This window comes from Carettochelys insculpta, chromosome 6 (genome assembly GCF_033958435.1).
Source record: "Carettochelys insculpta isolate YL-2023 chromosome 6, ASM3395843v1, whole genome shotgun sequence".
Lineage (NCBI taxonomy): Eukaryota > Metazoa > Chordata > Testudines > Carettochelyidae > Carettochelys > Carettochelys insculpta.
Genome location: NC_134142.1, coordinates 18,047,954 through 18,056,319, shown reverse-complemented (window position 1 = coordinate 18,056,319; position 8,366 = coordinate 18,047,954). Strand labels below are relative to the sequence as shown.

The 8,366-nt window shown below is 45.9% G+C and overlaps 1 pseudogene; it reads left to right on the top strand.

The window, feature by feature from the left end:
• Positions 1 to 4,229: 4,229 nt before the first annotated feature.
• On the top strand, positions 4,230 to 7,142 carry LOC142014591 (uncharacterized; annotated as a pseudogene).
• The last annotated feature ends 1,224 nt before the right edge of the window (positions 7,143 to 8,366 follow it).

Here is an 8,366-nt window from a genome sequence, read left to right as displayed (position 1 = left end):
GGCCCTGGGCATGGAGCCCTGGTGGACAGGGGCACGGAGCTGCTGCCAGCCTGGGCGCGGAGCCTCAGTAGCCCAGGGCTTGAAGCCAGCCCCAGCCCTAGGCTGGAAGACACTGCAGGGGGGATGATGGGGTGGGGCTGAGCTCCTGCCTGCGTGCTAAAGAAAATCATCTCACATACCACTCATGACAAGGTTGCTGACCCCTACTCTACATGCTACCAGAGCACAAATAACAAACAAGAGTAGAGCAACGAAGGGCTATTAAGAGCTGAAACTTAATTGTATTTTAAAATAAAATCTCATGAACAAGTGAGGCACATGAATAAATAAATCATCTGCCCTCACAAGTCCCAGGTGCTGAGCCATGTGAAAAAGCAGCACCCGCATTTCTAAACAAAATCCCAACACATGGGCCTACATGCTCCACAAATACATTATTTCATTTTCCGTGTGCATATTTTGTCACCTGGTGATTTACAGCGTGCAGGTCCCCGCCCTGACCATGAAGAATTTAAAGTCCATGCTTTTGCTCCATTATCCTGGCATCTTCTCTTGTTTTCATTCACGATATACAAGTGTGCTGACAGAGATAAGTGGGAACAGCAGATCTACAGTTCTTCAAACCTTTTACAAGAAAAGAGCGCATGTTGCCTAATATGGGCTGCCAGAGGGGCTCCTCGCTTACACAGCAGGCTCATGGTTTTCACTCCCAGCTCGATTGCCTGTATTTCACTGCTGAGAAAATGTGGCCAAGTAGTTTTGCTTCTTAGCTGACAGGGGTGGACTGTCGGAAACGGATCCTGGTTCCATTTCACCTGTGGATTTACCTACATCCAAGCTGTACTTAGAAAAGGCCAACTTCTGCTGCCAGTCCCCCCTGTGTAAATGTGACAGACAAGGGCTGGCTGAGGTGTGGAGACCACAGTCTAGTGTGTTGATGAATATTATTTTGTTGTTTCCTTGTAGTCTGTCTTTGCCCTCTCTGTATTCAGCTGCTGTCTTTTGTCTGAAACTGTCAGCACCATGAAGCAGAAGTGGGTTTCTGGTGTCATGTGTTCACACAGTGCCGAGCACAAGGAGAGCGACTGGTATAGAACTACAAAGCCTAGGTCCTATTATGATACAAATAAGGAATTAGAATAAGAACAATCACAAAGCCTAGTTTTACACTTACAGACCAGACCCCAGAATGAGATCCAGATGGGCAAGCCTATGAGGCTGCATAGAACTCATTACAGGAATGAAGCCCTAGAGTGTATGAACCAAAGGTAGGATTTTCAAAGCCTATGCTGTTGACCCCAACTATAATGTGTAGTAGTATGTCCTAGTGGTTGGCGTCAATAAAGATGCCCTTCCTTACAGGGCTGCGTGGCCCATTGATCCAAGTCAGTGGAGCAGCCCTTTTTCACAGGGCAGCATTGCCCAATAGTCAGAGTCAATGGAGCAGCTCTCCTTTACATGGCTGTGTTGGCCTATTGGGGAAGTGGGGCACCGGCTAGGGGTTTGTGGCATCAGGGGTAGGGGAACTCGTGCCCTGCCTGCTCCTCCAAGTCCCAGCCCAGGGCACTGGCCATGGTGAGAGCACCTTCCGATGAGTCAGTGGGAATCCCCCTGAAATATGCTGACACATTCTTGGTTCTCCAACCAGAGCAAAGTCTCAGGCCTGGTCTATTCTGTGGCATAATTCAATGTAAGTTAAATTGCCCAAAGGTGTGAAAAAAACTCACCGAGTGACATAGCTTTCATTGACCTAATGTAGTATCTACAGCTGCACTATCTCGGCAGGAGATAGTTCCACCACCCCAACTAACCTTCTGCTTTTCTGCCAGGTTGAGTATTGAAGTCAAAGGGGGAGTGCTCTCCTATCGCATCTTCACCAGACTTGCTAAATAGACATTGCTGCTTTGATCACAACAATGCCAATTTAGTGCACTGTATAGACAAACCCGAAGTCCTCTGGGCGGCTTCCTACCTAGTCTTTCTCAGTGGTAGTCTACAGCAGTGGTTCCCAACCTTTTCAGTAACATGGCACACTCCAATGAGACAAATGATTCCATGGCACACCCACTTTTTTCAGCTCAATAGATTGCTCATAAATGCCACATTTACGTTCATTTGCTGAGGTTATGGTCTTACTTGAGAGGTTTGCAACATAGCAGTGCATCCAACAAGCCAAACAAGGATCAAATGGGATGTGGCGGAATCGAACAACTGCAGAAAATTTCAGAGGTTACTTGCTTACTTGCAGGATGGAGGAGGAGGTGGTTCCAGCAAGCAGGATCCCCTCCCCACCAGTCTGTAGGAGCTAGCATGAGGCCTTTAAACCATGACCCAGCTTCAACAGGCTCCTAGCCATCCTCCCTTCTCCCTTGCCAGAGCTTCTGCGAAGGGAAATTGACAAACCCCATACCACCTGGGACAGGCAGCCTTGCTGCTTGAACCCCAGCAGGCATGGGGTCGTCAACTCCACTCTCCCCCTGCCACCCATGGTGGCTCTGCAAAGAGCCACAGTGAAGAGAAATTGACAAAATCCCACGGCACCTTTGGACATTTCTCCCAGCACACTGGTGCGCGGCGCCGCACCAGTTGAAAACCACTGGCCTGCACTTCTCTTGGGTCTCTGGCATCCTCAGGTGGGGCAGTCCCTCCTCTGGGTTCTGCAGGCAGGGTGGCACAGCACACCTGGGCTCTGTGGTTAGGGCTTGTAGCAGCCTGTGATCTGCATCTTTCCCCTTTTGCAGCCTGCCCTGACTAAGCTGGCTGCTTCCTCTCATATCCTGCCTCCAGGCAGAGCACGTCCGGCAGAGGGAGAGAGGCGAGGCCGCCTCAGCTTGCGAAGTATAGTTAACCCATGCAGAGCTGGAGCAGGGCAGGTACACCCCGTCACACAGCACTTAATATAAAATGCTTCTCTTTGGGTTTTTGAGATTTGTCTTTTGCATTTACATCCCAACACAGCTGGGAATTTATTGGCAATACTTGATCCCAGACTTTCTCACACTCTGCTAGGTGTTTACTGAGTGGCATTATGTAGCTATAGCTAAAATGATAAAACTGGGTCATGCATACAACTCTAGTGCCTCCACAGCGGCTTTATTTTTAATATGTGGTCAAGAAAGCAAGACATATCAACAAGCAAAGAAAGGGTCTCGCTATTAGTTGGAGCTGATTGGGAAATTCATTTTTCCCCCTAAGAAATTTTTTTACAAAAAAGAATGTTTTTTTGCATTGAAATTTTGCAGTGTTTCCAAGGAAAATTTGAAGATTGTTTTACAAAAAAGAGAACAGGGATGGGGTGTGTTTTGTTATGGTTTAATTTGTGTGTGTTGCCATCAGAAAATAATTGTAACGGAAACTTCTCCATTAGCTGTTTACTAATAGTTTGTTAACATGATGTGATTCTAGTAAATATTTGAAAGTAAATAGACAACTCCTAATACAAGTCTGGTTTAGGCTCAGATTTTTTCCTATTCAGATCATTCTGTGGCAATCTTCTATTATGGAACAATTCTTTTCCATCTTGAAAGACAGATTTTCATTATCTTCCATTCCCATTGTTTCCATGGAAGAAAAGAACTTTACTGGTCTCAAAAGGTGTGCTGTAGAAATAAAATATTTCATAATATTCTACTGTATATAGTCTACAGATCCTTAGTGTATCAATAAATAAACACTCCTTCATTGTAAAGTTATATATATACTCTAATGCAGCTCAATCCAGTGTTTCAAAAACAGCAAAAGCTAAGGGACAGGAGTCAGAAAGGCCTTCTGCATGGAAGACTTCAGAACATACTTGGTAGTTTTCTTAGATTCATAGGCCAGAAGGGACATTGTCTATCTAATCCAATGGTTCTCAACTTATTTATCACAACACAAATTGTTGTGATTTAACACAAAGTGTTATTTGATGCAAAGTGTTACCTGGGCTGCAGGTTGAGAACCACAGTGGCACCCCACTGAATGCTCACTCCAAATCTTTACGTTTAGTGCTTTCTGCCCGGAGATGCCTCCACAGAGTGGGGCCAGAAGTGAGGAGTTGTGGTGGGGTGGGCAGCAGGGACCCTGAGCTCAGACTCCATTAAATGGGGACCCCCAGGGATGAGAAAGGAGGAGGGTTGGGCATAGGACTAGTGCCCCCACCCCATAAAACAATTCCAGCTACAGAAACATTCATGACAGTTCAACAGATTCCACTCCTGGGAGAAAAAGGGCCCTCATCTCGAGGGAGTATGACATTTTGTAATGAAAGCCGGAAAGAAGCTACATCACTGACCATCCTCTCATCAACCAGGAAAACCCTGATTAGCAGAACACAGAACTTTAGAACAATGTATGAAACAGGAAAGACAGTGCAAGTGGCTGCAGAAATGTGATGTTATAAGCTTGCAGTGCTTGGCCATGTGAGACCAGATGGCTACAGTCAGGACAAATAAGACCGTCAACAGGAGAAATGATACTGTACCAAAGGCATGAAGATGACAATGTTCCACACACAGAAGCTGTGGAATTTTCATTATCAAAAGAAGTGCAGAAAGCATTGATTGGATGGGGAGCTCATGGACCAAGAATGATAACAGCCTCATTCAGAAATAAAAGGAAGAAGGTTGAGAGGAACATCATCCAGTGCTATGCACCACCAAAAAAATCAGAGAAGAAGCAAAAGACGACTTCTATGAGAGATTGCAAGATATACTTGACAAGCTACATGACAGAGAAGTGAACATCATGATGGGAGACTTCAAAGCCAAAACTGGAGCAGACAACATTGGGTATGAAGAGGTGATGGGTCCCCATGGGTTGGGCGAGATGAACAAAAATGGAGTAAGGTTTGCAGACATCTGTGCCATTAACAACCTTGTCATTGCAGGCAGTGTGTTCCTTCATAAAAGACTTCACAAAGCAACATGGGTCTCTCCAGCTCACACTACAGAGAACCAGATCGACTATCTTTGTATATCAAAAAATTTCAGACGATCACTGCATGATGTACGAGTGAAGAGAGGAGTCACTGTAGCACTGGACTACCATCTATTGGTTTCTAAACTAAAAATGAAGCTGAAGAAGAACATGCCAGAAACAGCAACCAGAAGACTAGGATACAACATCAGCCTGTTCAAAGATACAAAGATGCAGGAACAGTATCAACTTATGTTGACCAACAAGACCCAGGTTCTACAAGATCTGTATGATGAAGACACAGATCTACATATTTGATGGCAACAAGTAAAAGAAACAATAACAGCAACCTGCCAACAAGTAGTTGGACCACAAAAACCCCAACAAAAGAAATAGATCTCAGCAGAAACTATGCGTAAGATACAAGAGAGGAGGTGGAAGAAAGAAAGCCAGCAGCACAGGAAAAGTATGCAAAAGACTGCAGGGAGGTGAAGAAGAGTGTGAAGACGGCTAAGTGGAATTTCATAGAGAATCTGGCAGAAAAAGCTGCAGCAGCAAGTGGAAACATGAAACAACTATACAATACTACAAAGAAGCTTTCAGGAAAATACAGAAGACTTGAATGACAGTCAAAGATAAAGAGGGACAGGTGATAATAGGGACAGAGCAGCAATTGAACCAATAGGCAGAACATTCTGAAGAGCTTTTCAACAGACCATCCCCAGAAAATCCACCAGAAATCCAAGTAGTGGAAATCAATCTTCCAATAGACTGTGGAAAACCAGCTAGACAGGAGATCAGGAAGGCCATCTTGAAAGCAAAAAAGCAGGGTCCAGATGACATTCCTGCAGAAGCCCTCAAAACCGACATTGATATCACAGTAGATATGCTGTTTCCCCTGTTTGAGATGATTTGGGAAAAAGAGGATATACCAAGATGCGGGAAGGAAGGCTACCTCCTCATCAAGATCCCAAAGAAGGGCAGCTTAAGCAGCTGCAAGAACTCTAGGGGAATCACACTTCTGTCAGTGCCAGGAAAGGTGTTCAACAAAATCATCCTGGAAAGAATGAAAAATGCAGTGGACTCAGAGCTGAGAGACCAGCAAGTTGTCTTTCGACAGACTAGGTCATGCATTGACCAGATCACAACATTATAAATCATATTGGAGCAATCTATAGAATGGAATTCATCACTTTACATCAACCTCATCAGCTATGAGAGAGACTTCAGCAGTGTACACAGGAAAACCCTCTGGCAGTTGTTCCAGCATGACAGCATATCAACCAAGTTAGTCAACCTCGTTGAGAACTCTTACGAAGGAATGACCTGCAAAGTTTACAATGGAGAACAGTTCACGAAGAGCTTCAAAGTGAAGACCTGAGTCCAATGAGGCTGGTTGTTGTCACGATTCCTCTTTTTCATGGTGATAGATTTGGTCACGAAGATGACGACAGCAGGGAAAAAAAATGGGACCCAGTGAGCACTGTGGACCCAGCTGGATGACCTGGACTTTGCCAATGATCTGGCACTTCTGTCCCACAACCACCGACAGATGCAGGAGAAGACATCAGACCTTGTCGACATCTCAGATCCAGTTGGCTTGAACATCCACAAGGGAGAAACTAAGATCTTGAAAATCAGCATCAGTAGCACAGAGCCAGTCACACTTGGAGGCAGGGCATGGGAAGAGGGTTGAGGTCTTCACATACCTGAGCAGCAGCATCGATAAAGAGGAGGACACTGATGCTGATGGGAGAGGGGGCATTGGGAAAGCAAGAACAGCTTTTTTTCTCATGAAAAACATTTAGAATTCTAAGCAGATCAAAACTCAGACTAAGATCAGATTAGTGAACTCCAATGTCAAGTCATCCTACTGCATGCAGCAGAAAGAGAACAACAAAGAGGACTGTCAAAAAAATCCAGACATTTATTGATAACTATCTCCATAAAATCCTCCGGATCCACTGGCATCAACAACCAAAATCTGTGGCAACTGACTCACCAACTTCCTGCCAAAGAAGAAATCAGGAAAGGAAGATGGAGATGGATGGAACATACCCCTCAGAAAACCAATCATCGACATCACCCAGCAAGCCTTAAGGTGGAAACTGCAAGGAAAAAGGAAAAGGGGATGCCCAAGAAACACGTGGCATAGAGACTTGAAGGCAAATGCGATCTTTTCCAGTTTTGACCAGGCGTACCCCATCTTAGATGGGGTATGCCTGGTCCTAGAGGGGATCTTTTAAAAGGCATCCACTCCATTTGTAAACAGTCAATGATGGAGAACGCACCACGACCCTTGGAAAATTGTTCCAATGGTTAACTCCAGTCTGAATTTCTTTAGCTTCCCCTTTCAGCCAGTTCTTGTTATCCCTTTCTCTGCTATAATGAAAAGCTCATTACTAAATACTTGTTCTCCATGTAAGTGCTTACAGACTGTAATTAAATCAACCCTTAACCTCTTCCTTGTTAAGCTAAACAGATTGATTTCCTAGAGTCTATGACTATAGGCAGAGTCATCATACACATAGGATGGTTTAGCGCAGCGACCTTAAGCCCTGCATTTTGGGGCCCTGTCTTTGGGAGTGGGGACCTTCAGCTACTGCCCCAACCATTGTATGGACAAGATGGTTCCCCCATATTGATCTTAATCCACAGGGCCCAGGGTGGTCTGGGGACTACCTGGAAGACATGGCATGGGGTGGGCCTCTGGTACTTACTGGCAGGAGACACAGGAAGTGGAATGATCCTGCAGTGTGGTGGATCTTCACTCTGGTGGCCGGAAGTGGCAGCAATACAGCTGGGAGCTGGTGGAGAGGAGCAAGCTGTTGGGTTGCTCCACTTCCTGTAACCTCTGCTGCTGCAATGAGTGCCAGGGGGCCCAACTTCTGCTGCTGCCCCCCCAACCCCCACCAGTAGTTCCATAGGCCATGTAGCTTGGTGGGGAGGAGGCTTTGAGGAAGGGGTGCAATGGAGATAGGAGGGGGCTGGGAAAAAGTGAGGTAAGGATGGAGCAGAGGTGGGTTTGAGGGATGGGATGAAGTGGGGATGGTTGAAGGCAGACCAGGATCAGAAAGCGCTGGGATGGGGGGATGTCCCTGACCCTGCAACCCCTTAGGGATGGCCCTGACTATAAGGCAGTTTTTCTAATTGTTTAACCATTGTCATGGCCTTCTTTGAAGCCTCTCCAATTTTACAACATCTTTCCTGAACTGTACATTACATAGATCAGTGTTGGGAAGCTACATTAACTGGATGTATTATGATCAGGCCTGGTGACTGGAATGGGGCAAAGGGGACAGTTGCCTCAGGGCTCAGTGATTCAAAAGGGTCTGGGACCCCTGGTCACACCTACTGCAGGAGAGGAAGACTGGAGCCCCAACCCCTTAAACTGTTGTCCAATTTAGCCAGCTCTGGTGGCTCTGAGGGTTAGCTGGGATGTGGCATGACATGGTGTGCTCTGGGTGGTG